Source organism: Salminus brasiliensis, chromosome 6 (assembly GCF_030463535.1).
Source record: "Salminus brasiliensis chromosome 6, fSalBra1.hap2, whole genome shotgun sequence".
Classification (NCBI taxonomy): Eukaryota; Metazoa; Chordata; class Actinopteri; order Characiformes; family Bryconidae; genus Salminus; species Salminus brasiliensis.
In genome coordinates, this window is record NC_132883.1 from 38377113 (window position 1) to 38395782 (window position 18670).

An 18670-nucleotide genomic window follows, 5' to 3' on the forward strand; every position below is an offset into this window, starting at 1 on the left:
AATCACACAAAAGCAGGAAACACAGGTCTTATTCACTAAACGATTTTAAACCAGGAATAGTAGTATCAGCCACAGCTGCTCACAGGTTCCTCTCCATTTGAGCTTAAATAAATGTCAGGGTTTTTTTTCTTTTGTAGAAATTTGAAGGGCTGTCTTTGGCTACAGCCATCTACTGTTCTGCTAACATGGGTTTAAGAAAATGTTTTTAAAAAAAATGTTTTATCTTTAAACAGGACATGGCTGAAGCTGCTACACTGAGTGCAATAGAAAAAACTACAGTGGGCATCTACGTCACCAGAGAGACGCCAGGCAGTGACTCTTCTGATGTTGGCATCATCATTGAAGGCGTTGTGGTTCTTCAGGACCTTGATAACGTGGCCCTTGCAGTAGCCATGTTGTTTGGACTTTTTTACTCCTTGAACATGAGATACCCATCACAACTACGCTTCACTTTTGAGGTGATTCAAAAGTTGGTAATGGAGTTGGATGCGACTCAGCTCTCAAGAAAAGCTCAAAACTTGAAAACAAAACTGCTCCTGTAAGAAAAACTCACTGTTGTGTACATGATGTGGTCAGCTCCAGGTGAGAGGACAATTATATCTCACACTTGCTCTCCGTTTTGGAGGTTGAATTTTCCGATGAACAATCAGCAATTCCATAAAAGTACATTTTCTTTAGTTGTTTACATTTGAATGACACTACCTCCTTGCTGTAAAATGCCTTTTTTTTGTTGGAACAAAACTGCTCCTGTTAGGAAAATTTGCTCTTTTGTATGTGATGTGGTCAGCTCTAGGTGAGAGTACTTCTAAGTCTCAAACTTGCTCTCCTATATTTTGGAGGTTGATTTTTTTTTTTTTTTTTTTTTTTTTCCCCCGAAGGTGAATAACCAACTAACCACAACAAATCAGAGTTCATTGTTAGGACCTTCTATTAATGTATGAAAGACATTAAAATCACACATTTACAGTAATCTCCTACTTTTTGGAGGTTAAATGTTCAGGGTGAACAATCAGCAACCCAAAACAAAAAACTGTTCAGCGAGTTCACTGTTCAGATTTTATTAAAAAAAAAAAATTCTCTTGTGTTTAGATTTAATGATAAAGAACACTTGTTATAAAACAGATTTTTATTACATTGTCTTGTTCTGTTTCACATGTGATTTGGTCAGCTCCAGGTGAGAGCTGTAAGTCTTAAACTTGCTCTCCTATGTTTTGGAGGTTGATTGTTTGTTTTTTTTTTTTTTGTTTTGTTTTTGTTTTTGTTTTTTTGGTGAATAATCAGCTAATCACAACAAATCAGAGTTCCTTGTTAGGAACTTGTATTAAAGTTTATTCAACTCTGTAACTGCCATGTTGATGGGGCCATTCCTCCCCCTGCCTCCTTTTTGTACAAGTTTTCTGATAGGCAGCACTTTTCAATTTCAGTTTATATTTTTCTTTAAAAGTGAAGAGCTGTAGAGTTTGGCAGTCTAGTCCCACCAGGACCATGTGAAGTGACATGTTTGGTTAAATTCAATTGGAGTGAAGAGTTTTGAACTTATGTCACAATATTGTTGCCATTTTTGACCCTGTATTTCTGTTTATAAATAAAGGTGTTGACATGCAACTGCTAATTTTTATTATTAACAGAGGTAAAATGGGTAATAATTGTTTACGAAAGTTATCAGGGTGTTCCTAGTAGTGTTTATTGTGTAGTAATAGTTTATTTGAATGTTAATGGCTACTAATGTCTGCATTTTAAATCAGTCCAGTAATTGCACTGAATTGTTTACAGTTGTAATATTTTCATTTAATCTAGACAATAGGTGTCTTAAGCAGAGGGTTTGTGTTGATTTTCCAAGATGGTTGCCTAAAAGAAAATGTCTAACTTCTGTGCTGCGACTGAGTCAAAACACTGTAAAACAGAAATGACTTCTTAATTGTTGATTTATATCTCAGTGGAGCAGTAATGTTAGTTCAATTCTTTACCTATGGTCACTGCAGTGAAAATAGACATTTTGTTTTGAAAGATTACTAAGAGTTACTGGCAACCATCTTTGAAGAGAACAATACAATCTGTTGTAAGACCTCTATTTGTAAAATTTAGTATTTGACACTTGAATATAATATCAGCATTTAAAATGAAGATAACATGTAGTATTTAAGTGACCAGTAGTATTTAAGTAAAAGTTATCAAATAGGGTTTGAATAAAGTGAGAAAATTGCAACGGATTAAAGTGTTCTAGGAGCTCAAATCACTTCATCATAACATGTTTCAATCACACGTTATCAACACAAAATATACATGTTTATTAAATGTGAAAAACTTGTGTTCATTTAACTTAATTGTTTAAGTTGCTGCTGAAGCAAAACAAATGTGTGCAACCAATGTCCACTATTGAATTAAGTAAATCCAACAAGTTCTTTTTTTCAGTGTACCATGCTGTGTTTTCAGCCAGCAACACAGATACTGAGTAGTGTCCTGAGAGTTGGGTTCGAGCTCGTTTTCTACAGCATGATCTTTTACTCTAGCACACTCTTCCTCAGCTCATCTTCTTCTTAATCTTCTTCTCTCTTTCTTTCGCTCGCTCGCACGCGCGCACTCTCACCCTCTCTGCCGTTTTTTCGCATTTAAGCACGCACTCCCTCCTTGCTCGCTGGCGCGTGCGCTTTCCGTCCATGCATGGTATAGGTCGCTGTATGGAGAGGCATGATCTGGAGTCCTTCCAGAAAACTTGATTTTTCCTACCAACATACTTCAGATAGCCGTAAGAAAATGACCCCCTAAAGACGCGTGAGGGTCTATAAATGTTTGTGATCCATCCCGAGATAAAGAACAGTGAGATTGAAAAATGTTAATATGTTATTGCAGCAGCAATAATGATATGTAGCTCGTTTATTCATTCATTTCTGTGACTTAATTTAGTTAGAATTTCTATAAAGAAATGATATAAAAATAGAAAAAGACAGATAAAGCCCACAAACAGATGACCCTCTGTGTCTGACATAAGCAGCAGAAGGACTGACGGTACAGCGTGGTTTACTGGAAACAAAGACGTGACCCCGACGTGATTTGAACACGCAACCTTCTGATCTGGAGTCAGACGCGCTACCGTTGCGCCACGAGGTCATTAGTCGCCCACATTACTGTGTATGTGTGTGTTTGTCTGGTCAGAGCTCTCAGCAGCCTTCATTTCAGAGGCTATGTCCGCTTTCATCAGACATCGCAATCGTCAGATGGCCAAAATATCTCGATTGGTAGAGCCCGGATAGCTCAGTCGGTAGAGCATCAGACTTTTAATTTGAGGGTCCAGGGTTCAAGTCCCTGTTCGGGCGATGCTTTAGCTCCTTCCGACTCCCAGTGAAATCAAGCTACTAGAAGACGCATGAATTAGAGAACCCAGCGGGCAGACAACGCCTTTTAGCCTAATAATAAATAACTCAGTATCGTTGTGTCACATGACTAACATAAGACCTTAGTTGATCACCTCAGCAAGTTTCTCCACAAAACTGCCATTTCACACAGAACCATGAGTAAACCATCTTCATCTCAGCCCTCCTGAAAACAAGCTCCAACCAGCATGAATTGTAAGTTGGTTTAAAGTGGTCTGGCTCTGTCTGACCAGCATTCCAGTCTTCAAAATTCAACTAATACTAGTCTGGTGTGCAGGTAACCATCAAAGGTCAACTTTCATTGCAGAATATAAAGAATAACAAACAAACAAACAAAACAGAAAAAACAGCAACGCCGTACCATGCTGTGTTTTCAGCCAGCAACACAGATACTGAGTAGTGTCCTGAGAGTTGGGCTCGAGCTCGTTTTCTACAGCATGATCTTTTACTCTAGCACACTCTTCCTCAGCTCATCTCCTTCTTAATTTTCATCTCTCTTTCTTTCGCTCGCTCGCACGCGCGCACTCTCACCCTCTCTGCCGTTTTTTCGCATTTAAGCACGCACTCCCTCCTTGCTCGCTGGCGCGTGCGCTTTCCGTCCATGCATGGTATAGGTCGCTGTATGGAGAGGCATGATCTGGAGTCCTTCCAGAAAACCTGATTTTTCCTACCAACATACGTCAGATAGCCGTATGAAAATGACCCCCTAAAGACGCGTGAGGGTCTATAAATGTTTGTGATCCATCCCGAGATAAAGAACAGTGAGATTGAAAAATGTTAATATGTTATTGCAGCAGCAATAATGATATGTAGCTCGTTTATTCATTCATTTCTGTGACTTAATTTAGTTAGAATTTCTATAAAGAAATGATATAAAAATAGAAAAAGACAGATAAAGCCCACAAACAGATGACCCTCTGTGTCTGACATAAGCAGCAGAAGGACTGACGGTACAGCGTGGTTTACTGTAAATAAAGACGTGACCCCGACGTGATTTGAACACGCAACCTTCTGATCTGGAGTCAGACGCGCTACCGTTGCGCCACGAGGTCTTTAGACGCCCCCATTACTGTGTATGTGTGTGTTTGTCTGGTCAGAGCTCTCAGCAGCCTTCATTTCAGAGGCTATGTCCGCTTTCATCAGACATCGCAATCGTCAGATGGCCAAAACATCTCGACTGGCAGAGCCCGGATAGCTCAGTCGGTAGAGCATCAGACTTTTAATCTGAGGGTCCAGGGTTCAAGTCCCTGTTCGGGCGATGCTTTAGCTCCTTCCGACTCCCAGTGAAATCAAGCTACTAGAAGACGCATTAATTAGAGCACTCAGCGGGCAAACAATGCCTTTTAGCCTAATAATAAATAACTCAGTATCGTTGTGTCACATGACTAACATAAGACCTTAGTTGATCACCTCAACAAGTCAGCAAGTTTCTCCACAAAACTGCCATTTCACACAGAACCATGAGTAAACCATCTTCATCTCAGCCCTCCTGAAAACAAGCTCCAACCAGCATGAATTGTAAGTTGGTTTAAAGTGGTCTGGCTCTGTCTGACCAGCATTCCAGTCTTCAAAATTCAACTAATACTAGTCTGGTGTGCAGGTAACCATCAAAGGTCAACTTTCATTGCAGAATATAAAGAATAACAAACAAACAAACAAAACAGAAAAAACAGCAACGCCGTACCATGCTGTGTTTTCAGCCAGCAACACAGATACTGAGTAGTGTCCTGAGAGTTGGGTTCGAGCTCGTTTTCTACAGCATGATCTTTTACTCTAGCACACTCTTCCTCAGCTCATCTTCTTCTTAATCTTCTTCTCTCTTTCTTTCGCTCGCTCGCACGCGCGAGCGCACTCTCACCCTCTCTGCCGTTTTTTCGCATTTAAGCACGCACTCCCTCCTTGCTCGCTGGCGCGTGCGCTTTCCGTCCATGCATGGTATAGGTCGCTGTATGGAGAGGCATGATCTGGAGTCCTTCCAGAAAACCTGATTTTTCCTACCAACATACTTCAGATAGCCGTAAGAAAATGACCCCCTAAAGACGCGCGAGGGTCTATAAATGTTTGTGATCCATCCCGAGATAAAGAACAGTGAGATTGAAAAATGTTAATATGTTATTGCAGCAGCAATAATGATATGTAGCTCGTTTATTCATTCATTTCTGTGACTTAATTTAGTTAGAATTTCTATAAAGAAATGATATAAAAATAGAAAAAGACAGATAAAGCCCACAAACAGATGACCCTCTGTGTCTGACATAAGCAGCAGAAGGACTGACGGTACAGCGTGGTTTACTATAAATAAAGACGTGACCCCGACGTGATTTGAACACGCAACCTTCTGATCTGGAGTCAGACGCGCTACCGTTGCGTCACGAGGTCATTAGACGCCCACATTACTGTGTATGTGTGTGTTTGTCTGGTCAGAGCTCTCAGCAGCCTTCATTTCAGAGGCTATGTCCGCTTTCATCAGACATCGCAATCGTCAGATGGCCAAAACATCTCGACTGGCAGAGCCCGGATAGCTCAGTCGATAGAGCATCAGACTTTTAATCTGAGGGTCCAGGGTTCAAGTCCCTGTTCGGGCGATGCTTTAGCTCCTTCCGACTCCCAGTGAAATCAAGCTACTAGAAGACGCATTAATTAGAGCACTCAGCGGGCAAACAATGCCTTTTAGCCTAATAATAAATAACTCAGTATCGTTGTGTCACATGACTAACATAAGACCTTAGTTGATCACCTCAACAAGTCAGCAAGTTTCTCCACAAAACTGCCATTTCACACAGAACCATAAGTAAACCATCTTCATCTCAGCCCTCCTGAAAACAAGCTCCAACCAGCATGAATTGTAAGTTGGTTTAAAGTGGTCTGGCTCTGTCTGACCAGCATTCCAGTCTTCAAAATTCAACTAATACTAGTCTGGTGTGCAGGTAACCATCAAAGGTCAACTTTCATTGCAGAATATAAAGAATAACAAACAAACAAACAAAACAGAAAAAACAGCAACGCCGTACCATGCTGTGTTTTCAGCCAGCAACACAGATACTGAGTAGTGTCCTGAGAGTTGGGTTCGAGCTCGTTTTCTACAGCATGATCTTTTACTCTAGCACACTCTTCCTCAGCTCATCTTCTTCTTAATCTTCTTCTCTCTTTCTTTCGCTCGCTCGCACGCGCGCACTCTCACCCTCTCTGCCGTTTTTTCGCATTTAAGCACGCACTCCCTCCTTGCTCGCTGGCGCGTGCGCTTTCCGTCCATGCATGGTATAGGTCGCTGTATGGAGAGGCATGATCTGGAGTCCTTCCAGAAAACCTGATTTTTCCTACCAACATACTTCAGATAGCCGTAAGAAAATGACCCCCTAAAGACGCGCGAGGGTCTATAAATGTTTGTGATCCATCCCGAGATAAAGAACAGTGAGATTGAAAAATGTTAATATGTTATTGCAGCAGCAATAATGATATGTAGCTCGTTTATTCATTCATTTCTGTGACTTAATTTAGTTAGAATTTCTATAAAGAAATGATATAAAAATAGAAAAAGACAGATAAAGCCCACAAACAGATGACCCTCTGTGTCTGACATAAGCAGCAGAAGGACTGACGGTACAGCGTGGTTTACTGTAAATAAAGACGTGACCCCGACGTGATTTGAACACGCAACCTTCTGATCTGGAGTCAGACGCGCTACCGTTGCGCCACGAGGTCATTAGACGCCCCCATTACTGTGTATGTGTGTGTTTGTCTGGTCAGAGCTCTCAGCAGCCTTCATTTCAGAGGCTATGTCCGCTTTCATCAGACATCGCAATCGTCAGATGGCCAAAATATCTCGATTGGTAGAGCCCGGATAGCTCAGTCGGTAGAGCATCAGACTTTTAATCTGAGGGTCCAGGGTTCAAGTCCCTGTTTGGGCGATGCTTTAGCTCCTTCCGACTCCCAGTGAAATCAAGCTACTAGAAGACGCATTAATTAGAGCACTCAGCGGGCACACAATGCCTTTTAGCCTAATAATAAATAACTCAGTATCGTTGTGTCACATGACTAACATAAGACCTTAGTTGATCACCTCAACAAGTCAGCAAGTTTCTCCACAAAACTGCCATTTCACACAGAACCATGAGTAAACCATCTTCATCTCAGCCCTCCTGAAAACAAGCTCCAACCAGCATGAATTGTAAATTGGTTTAAAGTGGTCTGGCTCTGTCTGACCAGCATTCCAGTCTTCAAAATTCAACTAATACTAGTCTGGTGTGCAGGTAACCATCAAAGGTCAACTTTCATTGCAGAATATAAAGAATAACAAACAAACAAACAAAACAGAAAAAACAGCAACGCCGTACCATGCTGTGTTTTCAGCCAGCAACACAAATACTGAGTAGTGTCCTGAGAGTTGGGCTCGAGCTCGTTTTCTACAGCATGATCTTTTACTCTAGCACACTCTTCCTCAGCTCATCTTCTTCTTAATCTTCTTCTCTCTTTCTTTCGCTCGCTCGCACGCGCGCACTCTCACCCTCTCTGACGTTTTTTCGCATTTAAGCACGCACTCCCTCCTTGCTCGCTGGCGCGTGCGCTTTCCGTCCATGCATGGTATAGGTCGCTGTATGGAGAGGCATGATCTGGAGTCCTTCCAGAAAACCTGATTTTTCCTACCAACATACTTCAGATAGCCGTAAGAAAATGACCCCCTAAAGACGCGTGAGGGTCTATAAATGTTTGTGATCCATCCCGAGATAAAGAACAGTGAGATTGAAAAATGTTAATATGTTATTGCAGCAGCAATAATGATATGTAGCTCGTTTATTCATTCATTTCTGTGACTTAATTTAGTTAGAATTTCTATAAAGAAATGATATAAAAATAGAAAAAGACAGATAAAGCCCACAAACAGATGACCCTCTGTGTCTGACATAAGCAGCAGAAGGACTGACGGTACAGCGTGGTTTACTATAAATAAAGACGTGACCCCGACGTGATTTGAACACGCAACCTTCTGATCTGGAGTCAGACGCGCTACCGTTGCGCCACGAGGTCATTAGACGCCCACGTTATTGTGTATGTGTGTGTTTGTCTGGTCAGAGCTCTCAGCAGCCTTCATTTCAGAGGCTATGTCCTCTTTCATCAGACATCGCAATCGTCAGATGGCCAAAACATCTCGATTGGTAGAGCCCGGATAGCTCAGTCGGTAGAGCATCAGACTTTTAATCTGAGGGTCCAGGGTTCAAGTCCCTGTTCGGGCGATGCTTTAGCTCCTTCCGACTCCCAGTGAAATCAAGCTACTAGAAGACGCATGAATTAGAGAACCCAGCGGGCAGACAACTCCTTTTAGCCTAATAATAAATAACTCAGTATCGTTGTGTCACATGACTAACATAAGACCTTAGTTGATCACCTCAACAAGTCAGCAAGTTTCTCCACAAAACTGCCATTTCACACAGAACCATGAGTAAACCATCTTCATCTCAGCCCTCCTGAAAACAAGCTCCAACCAGCATGAATTGTAAGTTGGTTTAAAGTGGTCTGGCTCTGTCTGACCAGCATTCCAGTCTTCAAAATTCAACTAATACTAGTCTGGTGTGCAGGTAACCATCAAAGGTCAACTTTCATTGCAGAATATAAAGAATAACAAACAAACAAACAAAACAGAAAAAACAGCAACGCCGTACCATGCTGTGTTTTCAGCCAGCAACACAAATACTGAGTAGTGTCCTGAGAGTTGGGCTCGAGCTCGTTTTCTACAGCATGATCTTTTACTCTAGCACACTCTTCCTCAGCTCATCTTCTTCTTAATCTTCTTCTCTCTTTCTTTCGCTCGCTCGCACGCGCGCACTCTCACCCTCTCTGCCGTTTTTTCGCATTTAAGCACGCACTCCCTCCTTGCTCGCTGGCGCGTGCGCTTTCCGTCCATGCATGGTATAGGTCGCTGTATGGAGAGGCATGATCTGGAGTCCTTCCAGAAAACCTGATTTTTCCTACCAACATACTTCAGATAGCCGTAAGAAAATGACCCCCTAAAGACGCGCGAGGGTCTATAAATGTTTGTGATCCATCCCGAGATAAAGAACAGTGAGATTGAAAAATGTTAATATGTTATTGCAGCAGCAATAATGATATGTAGCTCGTTTATTCATTCATTTCTGTGACTTAATTTAGTTAGAATTTCTATAAAGAAATGATATAAAAATAGAAAAAGACAGATAAAGCCCACAAACAGATGACCCTCTGTGTCTGACATAAGCAGCAGAAGGACTGACGGTACAGCGTGGTTTACTATAAATAAAGACGTGACCCCGACGTGATTTGAACACGCAACCTTCTGATCTGGAGTCAGACGCGCTACCGTTGCGCCACGAGGTCATTAGACGCCCACATTATTGTGTATGTGTGTGTTTGTCTGGTCAGAGCTCTCAGCAGCCTTCATTTCAGAGGCTATGTCCGCTTTCATCAGACATCGCAATCGTCAGATGGCCAAAACATCTCGACTGGCAGAGCCCGGATAGCTCAGTCGGTAGAGCATCAGACTTTTAATCTGAGGGTCCAGGGTTCAAGTCCCTGTTCGGGCGATGCTTTAGCTCCTTCCGACTCCCAGTGAAATCAAGCTACTAGAGGACGCATTAATTAGAGCACTCAGCGGGCAAACAACGCCTTTTAGCCTAATAATAAATAACTCAGTATCGTTGTGTCACATGACTAACATAAGACCTTAGTTGATCACCTCAACAAGTCAGCAAGTTTCTCCACAAAACTGCCATTTCACACAGAACCATAAGTAAACCATCTTTATCTCAGCCCTCCTGAAAACAAGCTCCAACCAGCATGAATTGTAAGTTGGTTTAAAGTGGTCTGGCTCTGTCTGACCAGCATTCCAGTCTTCAAAATTCAACTAATACTAGTCTGGTGTGCAGGTAACCATCAAAGGTCAACTTTCATTGCAGAATATAAAGAATAACAAACAAACAAACAAAACAGAAAAAACAGCAACGCCGTACCATGCTGTGTTTTCAGCCAGCAACACAGATACTGAGTAGTGTCCTGAGAGTTGGGTTCGAGCTCGTTTTCTACAGCATGATCTTTTACTCTAGCACACTCTTCCTCAGCTCATCTTCTTCTTAATCTTCTTCTCTCTTTCTTTCGCTCGCTCGCACGCGCGCACTCTCACCCTCTCTGCCGTTTTTTCGCATTTAAGCACGCACTCCCTCCTTGCTCGCTGGCGCGTGCGCTTTCCGTCCATGCATGGTATAGGTCGCTGTATGGAGAGGCATGATCTGGAGTCCTTCCAGAAAACCTGATTTTTCCTACCAACATACTTCAGATAGCCGTAAGAAAATGACCCCCTAAAGACGCGCGAGGGTCTATAAATGTTTGTGATCCATCCCGAGATAAAGAACAGTGAGATTGAAAAATGTTAATATGTTATTGCAGCAGCAATAATGATATGTAGCTCGTTTATTCATTCATTTCTGTGACTTAATTTAGTTAGAATTTCTATAAAGAAATGATATAAAAATAGAAAAAGACAGATAAAGCCCACAAACAGATGACCCTCTGTGTCTGACATAAGCAGCAGAAGGACTGACGGTACAGCGTGGTTTACTGTAAATAAAGACGTGACCCCGACGTGATTTGAACACGCAACCTTCTGATCTGGAGTCAGACGCGCTACCGTTGCGCCACGAGGTCATTAGACGCCCACATTACTGTGTATGTGTGTGTTTGTCTGGTCAGAGCTCTCAGCAGCCTTCATTTCAGAGGCTATGTCCGCTTTCATCAGACATCGCAATCGTCAGATGGCCAAAATATCTCAATTGGTAGAGCCCGGATAGCTCAGTCGGTAGAGCATCAGACTTTTAATCTGAGGGTCCAGGGTTCAAGTCCCTGTTCGGGCTATGCTTTAGCTCCTTCCGACTCCCAGTGAAATCAAGCTACTAGAAGACGCATTAATTAGAGCACTCAGCGGGCACACAATGCCTTTTAGCCTAATAATAAATAACTCAGTATCGTTGTGTCACATGACTAACATAAGACCTTAGTTGATCACCTCAACAAGTCAGCAAGTTTCTCCACAAAACTGCCATTTCACACAGAACCATGAGTAAACCATCTTCATCTCAGCCCTCCTGAAAACAAGCTCCAACCAGCATGAATTGTAAGTTGGTTTAAAGTGGTCTGGCTCTGTCTGACCAGCATTCCAGTCTTCAAAATTCAACTAATACTAGTCTGGTGTGCAGGTAACCATCAAAGGTCAACTTTCATTGCAGAATATAAAGAATAACAAACAAACAAACAAAACAGAAAAAACAGCAACGCCGTACCATGCTGTGTTTTCAGCCAGCAACACAAATACTGAGTAGTGTCCTGAGAGTTGGGCTCGAGCTCGTTTTCTACAGCATGATCTTTTACTCTAGCACACTCTTCCTCAGCTCATCTTCTTCTTAATCTTCTTCTCTCTTTCTTTCGCTCGCTCGCACGCGCGCACTCTCACCCTCTCTGCCGTTTTTTCGCATTTAAGCACGCACTCCCTCCTTGCTCGCTGGCGCGTGCGCTTTCCGTCCATGCATGGTATAGGTCGCTGTATGGAGAGGCATGATCTGGAGTCCTTCCAGAAAACCTGATTTTTCCTACCAACATACTTCAGATAGCCGTAAGAAAATGACCACCTAAAGACGCGTGAGGGTCTATAAATGTTTGTGATCCATCCCGAGATAAAGAACAGTGAGATTGAAAAATGTTAATATGTTATTGCAGCAGCAATAATGATATGTAGCTCGTTTATTCATTCATTTCTGTGACTTAATTTAGTTAGAATTTCTATAAAGAAATGATATAAAAATAGAAAAAGACATATAAAGCCCACAAACAGATGACCCTCTGTGTCTGACATAAGCAGCAGAAGGACTGACGGTACAGCGTGGTTTACTATAAATAAAGACGTGACCCCGCCGTGATTTGAACACGCAACCTTCTGACCTGGAGTCAGACGCGCTACCGTTGCGCCACGAGGTCATTAGACGCCCACATTATTGTGTATGTGTGTGTTTGTCTGGTCAGAGCTCTCAGCAGCCTTCATTTCAGAGGCTATGTCCGCTTTCATCAGACATCGCAATCGTCAGATGGCCAAAACATCTCGATTGGTAGAGCCCGGATAGCTCAGTCGGTAGAGCATCAGACTTTTAATCTGAGGGTCCAGGGTTCAAGTCCCTGTTCGGGCGATGCTTTAGCTCCTTCCGACTCCCAGTGAAATCAAGCTACTAGAAGACGCATGAATTAGAGAACCCAGCGGGCAGACAACTCCTTTTAGCCTAATAATAAATAACTCAGTATCGTTGTGTCACATGACTAACATAAGACCTTAGTTGATCACCTCAACAAGTCAGCAAGTTTCTCCACAAAACTGCCATTTCACACAGAACCATGAGTAAACCATCTTCATCTCAGCCCTCCTGAAAACAAGCTCCAACCAGCATGAATTGTAAGTTGGTTTAAAGTGGTCTGGCTCTGTCTGACCAGCATTCCAGTCTTCAAAATTCAACTAATACTAGTCTGGTGTGCAGGTAACCATCAAAGGTCAACTTTCATTGCAGAATATAAAGAATAACAAACAAACAAACAAAACAGAAAAAACAGCAACGCCGTACCATGCTGTGTTTTCAGCCAGCAACACAGATACTGAGTAGTGTCCTGAGAGTTGGGCTCGAGCTCGTTTTCTACAGCATGATCTTTTACTCTAGCACACTCTTCCTCAGCTCATCTCCTTCTTAATTTTCATCTCTCTTTCTTTCGCTCGCTCGCACGCGCGCACTCTCACCCTCTCTGCCGTTTTTTCGCATTTAAGCACGCACTCCCTCCTTGCTCGCTGGCGCGTGCGCTTTCCGTCCATGCATGGTATAGGTCGCTGTATGGAGAGGCATGATCTGGAGTCCTTCCAGAAAACCTGATTTTTCCTACCAACATACTTCAGATAGCCGTAAGAAAATGACCCCCTAAAGACGCGCGAGGGTCTATAAATGTTTGTGATCCATCCCGAGATAAAGAACAGTGAGATTGAAAAATGTTAATATGTTATTGCAGCAGCAATAATGATATGTAGCTCGTTTATTCATTCATTTCTGTGACTTAATTTAGTTAGAATTTCTATAAAGAAATGATATAAAAATAGAAAAAGACAGATAAAGCCCACAAACAGATGACCCTCTGTGTCTGACATAAGCAGCAGAAGGACTGACGGTACAGCGTGGTTTACTGTAAATAAAGACGTGACCCCGACGTGATTTGAACACGCAACCTTCTGATCTGGAGTCAGACGCGCTACCGTTGCGCCACGAGGTCATTAGACGCCCACAATACTGTGTATGTGTGTGTTTGTCTGGTCAGAGCTCTCAGCAGCCTTCATTTCAGAGGCTATGTCCGCTTTCATCAGACATCGCAATCGTCAGATGGCCAAAATATCTCAATTGGTAGAGCCCGGATAGCTCAGTCGGTAGAGCATCAGACTTTTAATCTGAGGGTCCAGGGTTCAAGTCCCTGTTCGGGCTATGCTTTAGCTCCTTCCGACTCCCAGTGAAATCAAGCTACTAGAAGACGCATTAATTAGAGCACTCAGCGGGCACACAATGCCTTTTAGCCTAATAATAAATAACTCAGTATCGTTGTGTCACATGACTAACATAAGACCTTAGTTGATCACCTCAACAAGTCAGCAAGTTTCTCCACAAAACTGCCATTTCACACAGAACCATGAGTAAACCATCTTCATCTCAGCCCTCCTGAAAACAAGCTCCAACCAGCATGAATTGTAAGTTGGTTTAAAGTGGTCTGGCTCTGTCTGACCAGCATTCCAGTCTTCAAAATTCAACTAATACTAGTCTGGTGTGCAGGTAACCATCAAAGGTCAACTTTCATTGCAGAATATAAAGAATAACAAACAAACAAACAAAACAGAAAAAACAGCAACGCCGTACCATGCTGTGTTTTCAGCCAGCAACACAGATACTGAGTAGTGTCCTGAGAGTTGGGTTCGAGCTCGTTTTCTACAGCATGATCTTTTACTCTAGCACACTCTTCCTCAGCTCATCTTCTTCTTAATCTTCTTCTCTCTTTCTTTCGCTCGCTCGCACGCGCGCACTCTCACCCTCTCTGCCGTTTTTTCGCATTTAAGCACGCACTCCCTCCTTGCTCGCTGGCGCGTGCGCTTTCCGTCCATGCATGGTATAGGTCGCTGTATGGAGAGGCATGATCTGGAGTCCTTCCAGAAAACCTGATTTTTCCTACCAACATACTTCAGATAGCCGTAAGAAAATGACCCCCTAAAGACGCGTGAGGGTCTATAAATGTTTGTGATCCATCCCGAGATAAAGAACAGTGAGATTGAAAAATGTTAATATGTTATTGCAGCAGCAATAATGATATGTAGCTCGTTTATTCATTCATTTCTGTGACTTAATTTAGTTAGAATTTCTATAAAGAAATGATATAAAAATAGAAAAAGACAGATAAAGCCCACAAACAGATGACCCTCTGTGTCTGACATAAGCAGCAGAAGGACTGACGGTACAGCGTGGTTTACTGTAAATAAAGACGTGACCCCGACGTGATTTGAACACGCAACCTTCTGATCTGGAGTCAGACGCGCTACCGTTGCGCCACGAGGTCATTAAACGCCCACATTACTGTGTATGTGTGTGTTTGTCTGGTCAGAGCTCTCAGCAGCCTTCATTTCAGAGGCTATGTCCGCTTTCATCAGACATCGCAATCGTCAGATGGCCAAAACATCTCGACTGGCAGAACCCGGATAGCTCAGTCGGTAGAGCATCAGACTTTTAATCTGAGGGTCCAGGGTTCAAGTCCCTGTTCGGGCGATGCTTTAGCTCCTTCCGACTCCCAGTGAAATCAAGCTACTAGAAGACGCATTAATTAGAGCACTCAGCGGGCAAACAATGCCTTTTAGCCTAATAATAAATAACTCAGTATCGTTGTGTCACATGACTAACATAAGACCTTAGTTGATCACCTCAACAAGTCAGCAAGTTTCTCCACAAAACTGCCATTTCACACAGAACCATAAGTAAACCATCTTCATCTCAGCCCTCCTGAAAACAAGCTCCAACCAGCATGAATTGTAAGTTGGTTTAAAGTGGTCTGGCTCTGTCTGACCAGCATTCCAGTCTTCAAAATTCAACTAATACTAGTCTGGTGTGCAGGTAACCATCAAAGGTCAACTTTCATTGCAGAATATAAAGAATAACAAACAAACAAACAAAACAGAAAAAACAGCAACGCCGTACCATGCTGTGTTTTCAGCCAGCAACACAGATACTGAGTAGTGTCCTGAGAGTTGGGTTCGAGCTCGTTTTCTACAGCATGATCTTTTACTCTAGCACACTCTTCCTCAGCTCATCTTCTTCTTAATCTTCTTCTCTCTTTCTTTCGCTCGCTCGCACGCGCGCACTCTCACCCTCTCTGCCGTTTTTTCGCATTTAAGCACGCACTCCCTCCTTGCTCGCTGGCGCGTGCGCTTTCCGTCCATGCATGGTATAGGTCACTGTATGGAGAGGCATGATCTGGAGTCCTTCCAGAAAACCTGATTTTTCCTACCAACATACTTCAGATAGCCGTAAGAAAATGACCCCCTAAAGACGCGCGAGGGTCTATAAATGTTTGTGATCCATCCCGAGATAAAGAACAGTGAGATTGAAAAATGTTAATATGTTATTGCAGCAGCAATAATGATATGTAGCTCGTTTATTCATTCATTTCTGTGACTTAATTTAGTTAGAATTTCTATAAAGAAATGATATAAAAATAGAAAAAGACAGATAAAGCCCACAAACAGATGACCCTCTGTGTCTGACATAAGCAGCAGAAGGACTGACGGTACAGCGTGGTTTACTGTAAACAAAGACGTGACCCCGACGTGATTTGAACACGCAACCTTCTGATCTGGAGTCAGACGCGCTACCGTTGCGCCACGAGGTCATTAGTCGTCCACATTATTGTGTATGTGTGTGTTTGTCTGGTCAGAGCTCTCAGCAGCCTTCATTTCAGAGGCTATGTCCGCTTTCATCAGACATCGCAATCGTCAGATGGCCAAAACATCTCGATTGGTAGAGGCCGGATAGCTCAGTCGGTAGAGCATCAGACTTTTAATCTGAGGATCCAGGGTTCAAGTCCCTGTTCGGGCGATGCTTTAGCTCCTTCCGACTCCCAGTGAAATCAAGCTACTAGAAGACGCATTAATTAGAGCACTCAGCGGGCAAACAATGCCTTTTAGCCTAATAATAAATAACTCAGTATCGTTGTGTCACATGACTAACATAAGACCTTAGTTGATCACCTCAACAAGTCAGCAAGTTTCTCCACAAAACTACCATTTCACACAGAACCATGAGTAAACCATCTTCATCTCAGCCCTCCTGAAAACAAGCTCCAACCAGCATGAATTGTAAGTTGGTTTAAAGTGGTCTGGCTCTGTCTGACCAGCATTCCAGTCTTCAAAATTCAACTAATACTAGTCTGGTGTGCAGGTAACCATCAAAGGTCAACTTTCATTGCAGAATATAAAGAATAACAAACAAACAAACAAAACAGAAAAAACAGCAACGCCGTACCATGCTGTGTTTTCAGCCAGCAACACAGATACTGAGTAGTGTCCTGAGAGTTGGGTTCGAGCTCGTTTTCTACAGCATGATCTTTTACTCTAGCACACTCTTCCTCAGCTCATCTTCTTCTTAATCTTCTTCTCTCTTTCTTTCGCTCGCTCGCACGCGCGCACTCTCACCCTCTCTGCCGTTTTTTCGCATTTAAGCACGCACTCCCTCCTTGCTCGCTGGCGCGTGCGCTTTCCGTCCATGCATGGTATAGGTCGCTGTATGGAGAGGCATGATCTGGAGTCCTTCCAGAAAACCTGATTTTTCCTACCAACATACTTCAGATAGCCGTAAGAAAATGACCCCCTAAAGACGCGTGAGGGTCTATAAATGTTTGTGATCCATCCCGAGATAAAGAACAGTGAGATTGAAAAATGTTAATATGTTATTGCAGCAGCAATAATGATATGTAGCTCGTTTATTCATTCATTTCTGTGACTTAATTTAGTTAGAATTTCTATAAAGAAATGATATAAAAATAGAAAAAGACAGATAAAGCCCACAAACAGATGACCCTCTGTGTCTGACATAAGCAGCAGAAGGACTGACGGTACAGCGTGGTTTACTGTAAATAAAGACGTGACCCCGACGTGATTTGAACACGCAACCTTCTGATCTGGAGTCAGACGCGCTACCGTTGCGCCACGAGGTCATTAAACGCCCACATTACTGTGTATGTGTGTGTTTGTCTGGTCAGAGCTCTCAGCAGCCTTCATTTCAGAGGCTATGTCCGCTTTCATCAGACATCGCAATCGTCAGATGGCCAAAACATCTCGACTGGCAGAGCCCGGATAGCTCAGTCGGTAGAGCATCAGACTTTTAATCTGAGGGTCCAGGGTTCAAGTCCCTGTTCGGGCGATGCTTTAGCTCCTTCCGACTCCCAGTGAAATCAAGCTACTAGAAGACGCATTAATTAGAGCACTCAGCGGGCAAACAATGCCTTTTAGCCTAATAATAAATAACTCAGTATCGTTGTGTCACATGACTAACATAAGACCTTAGTTGATCACCTCAACAAGTCAGCAAGTTTCTCCACAAAACTGCCATTTCACACAGAACCATAAGTAAACCATCTTCATCTCAGCCCTCCTGAAAACAAGCTCCAACCAGCATGAATTGTAAGTTGGTTTAAAGTGGTCTGGCTCTGTCTGACCAGCATTCCAGTCTTCAAAATTCAACTAATACTAGTCTGGTGTGCAGGTAACCATCAAAGGTCAACTTTCATTGCAGAATATAAAGAATAACAAACAAACAAACAAAACAGAAAAAACAGCAACGCCGTACCATGCTGTGTTTTCAGCCAGCAACACAGATACTGAGTAGTGTCCTGAGAGTTGGGTTCGAGCTCGTTTTCTACAGCATGATCTTTTACTCTAGCACACTCTTCCTCAGCTCATCTTCTTCTTAATCTTCTTCTCTCTTTCTTTCGCTCGCTCGCACGCGCGCACTCTCACCCTCTCTGCCGTTTTTTCGCATTTAAGCACGCACTCCCTCCTTGCTCGCTGGCGCGGGCGCTTTCCGTCCATGCATGGTATAGGTCGCTGTATGGAGAGGCATGATCTGGAGTCCTTCCAGAAAACCTGATTTTTCCTACCAACATACTTCAGATAGCCGTAAGAAAATGACCCCCTAAAGACGCGCGAGGGTCTATAAATGTTTGTGATC

The 18670-nt window shown here is 42.9% G+C and overlaps 24 non-coding genes across 24 annotated transcripts; 12 read left to right on the top strand and 12 right to left on the bottom strand.

Moving 5' to 3' along the window:
• Nucleotides 1-3036: 3036 nt before the first annotated feature.
• Nucleotides 3037-3108, bottom strand: trnaw-cca (transfer RNA tryptophan (anticodon CCA)). Its single transcript has one exon. It is a non-coding gene; the product is annotated as a tRNA-Trp (tRNA).
• A 133-nt stretch (nt 3109-3241) lies between these two features.
• trnak-uuu (transfer RNA lysine (anticodon UUU)) lies at nt 3242-3314 on the top strand. The gene has a single exon. It is a non-coding gene; the product is annotated as a tRNA-Lys (tRNA).
• A 1037-nt stretch (nt 3315-4351) lies between these two features.
• Nucleotides 4352-4423, bottom strand: trnaw-cca (transfer RNA tryptophan (anticodon CCA)). Its single transcript has one exon. It is a non-coding gene; the product is annotated as a tRNA-Trp (tRNA).
• Nucleotides 4424-4556: 133 nt separating this feature from the next.
• Nucleotides 4557-4629, top strand: trnak-uuu (transfer RNA lysine (anticodon UUU)). The gene has a single exon. It is a non-coding gene; the product is annotated as a tRNA-Lys (tRNA).
• A 1049-nt stretch (nt 4630-5678) lies between these two features.
• Nucleotides 5679-5750, bottom strand: trnaw-cca (transfer RNA tryptophan (anticodon CCA)). Its single transcript has one exon. It is a non-coding gene; the product is annotated as a tRNA-Trp (tRNA).
• A 133-nt stretch (nt 5751-5883) lies between these two features.
• trnak-uuu (transfer RNA lysine (anticodon UUU)) lies at nt 5884-5956 on the top strand. The gene has a single exon. It is a non-coding gene; the product is annotated as a tRNA-Lys (tRNA).
• A 1045-nt stretch (nt 5957-7001) lies between these two features.
• trnaw-cca (transfer RNA tryptophan (anticodon CCA)) lies at nt 7002-7073 on the bottom strand. The gene has a single exon. It is a non-coding gene; the product is annotated as a tRNA-Trp (tRNA).
• Nucleotides 7074-7206: 133 nt separating this feature from the next.
• Nucleotides 7207-7279, top strand: trnak-uuu (transfer RNA lysine (anticodon UUU)). The gene has a single exon. It is a non-coding gene; the product is annotated as a tRNA-Lys (tRNA).
• A 1045-nt stretch (nt 7280-8324) lies between these two features.
• trnaw-cca (transfer RNA tryptophan (anticodon CCA)) lies at nt 8325-8396 on the bottom strand. Its single transcript has one exon. It is a non-coding gene; the product is annotated as a tRNA-Trp (tRNA).
• Nucleotides 8397-8529: 133 nt separating this feature from the next.
• On the top strand, nt 8530-8602 carry trnak-uuu (transfer RNA lysine (anticodon UUU)). Its single transcript has one exon. It is a non-coding gene; the product is annotated as a tRNA-Lys (tRNA).
• Nucleotides 8603-9647: 1045 nt separating this feature from the next.
• trnaw-cca (transfer RNA tryptophan (anticodon CCA)) lies at nt 9648-9719 on the bottom strand. The gene has a single exon. It is a non-coding gene; the product is annotated as a tRNA-Trp (tRNA).
• Nucleotides 9720-9852: 133 nt separating this feature from the next.
• Nucleotides 9853-9925, top strand: trnak-uuu (transfer RNA lysine (anticodon UUU)). The gene has a single exon. It is a non-coding gene; the product is annotated as a tRNA-Lys (tRNA).
• Nucleotides 9926-10970: 1045 nt separating this feature from the next.
• Nucleotides 10971-11042, bottom strand: trnaw-cca (transfer RNA tryptophan (anticodon CCA)). Its single transcript has one exon. It is a non-coding gene; the product is annotated as a tRNA-Trp (tRNA).
• A 133-nt stretch (nt 11043-11175) lies between these two features.
• Nucleotides 11176-11248, top strand: trnak-uuu (transfer RNA lysine (anticodon UUU)). The gene has a single exon. It is a non-coding gene; the product is annotated as a tRNA-Lys (tRNA).
• Nucleotides 11249-12293: 1045 nt separating this feature from the next.
• trnaw-cca (transfer RNA tryptophan (anticodon CCA)) lies at nt 12294-12365 on the bottom strand. The gene has a single exon. It is a non-coding gene; the product is annotated as a tRNA-Trp (tRNA).
• A 133-nt stretch (nt 12366-12498) lies between these two features.
• trnak-uuu (transfer RNA lysine (anticodon UUU)) lies at nt 12499-12571 on the top strand. The gene has a single exon. It is a non-coding gene; the product is annotated as a tRNA-Lys (tRNA).
• Nucleotides 12572-13616: 1045 nt separating this feature from the next.
• Nucleotides 13617-13688, bottom strand: trnaw-cca (transfer RNA tryptophan (anticodon CCA)). The gene has a single exon. It is a non-coding gene; the product is annotated as a tRNA-Trp (tRNA).
• A 133-nt stretch (nt 13689-13821) lies between these two features.
• On the top strand, nt 13822-13894 carry trnak-uuu (transfer RNA lysine (anticodon UUU)). The gene has a single exon. It is a non-coding gene; the product is annotated as a tRNA-Lys (tRNA).
• A 1045-nt stretch (nt 13895-14939) lies between these two features.
• trnaw-cca (transfer RNA tryptophan (anticodon CCA)) lies at nt 14940-15011 on the bottom strand. Its single transcript has one exon. It is a non-coding gene; the product is annotated as a tRNA-Trp (tRNA).
• Nucleotides 15012-15144: 133 nt separating this feature from the next.
• Nucleotides 15145-15217, top strand: trnak-uuu (transfer RNA lysine (anticodon UUU)). Its single transcript has one exon. It is a non-coding gene; the product is annotated as a tRNA-Lys (tRNA).
• Nucleotides 15218-16262: 1045 nt separating this feature from the next.
• On the bottom strand, nt 16263-16334 carry trnaw-cca (transfer RNA tryptophan (anticodon CCA)). The gene has a single exon. It is a non-coding gene; the product is annotated as a tRNA-Trp (tRNA).
• Nucleotides 16335-16467: 133 nt separating this feature from the next.
• On the top strand, nt 16468-16540 carry trnak-uuu (transfer RNA lysine (anticodon UUU)). The gene has a single exon. It is a non-coding gene; the product is annotated as a tRNA-Lys (tRNA).
• Nucleotides 16541-17585: 1045 nt separating this feature from the next.
• On the bottom strand, nt 17586-17657 carry trnaw-cca (transfer RNA tryptophan (anticodon CCA)). The gene has a single exon. It is a non-coding gene; the product is annotated as a tRNA-Trp (tRNA).
• A 133-nt stretch (nt 17658-17790) lies between these two features.
• Nucleotides 17791-17863, top strand: trnak-uuu (transfer RNA lysine (anticodon UUU)). The gene has a single exon. It is a non-coding gene; the product is annotated as a tRNA-Lys (tRNA).
• Nucleotides 17864-18670: the final 807 nt, after the last annotated feature.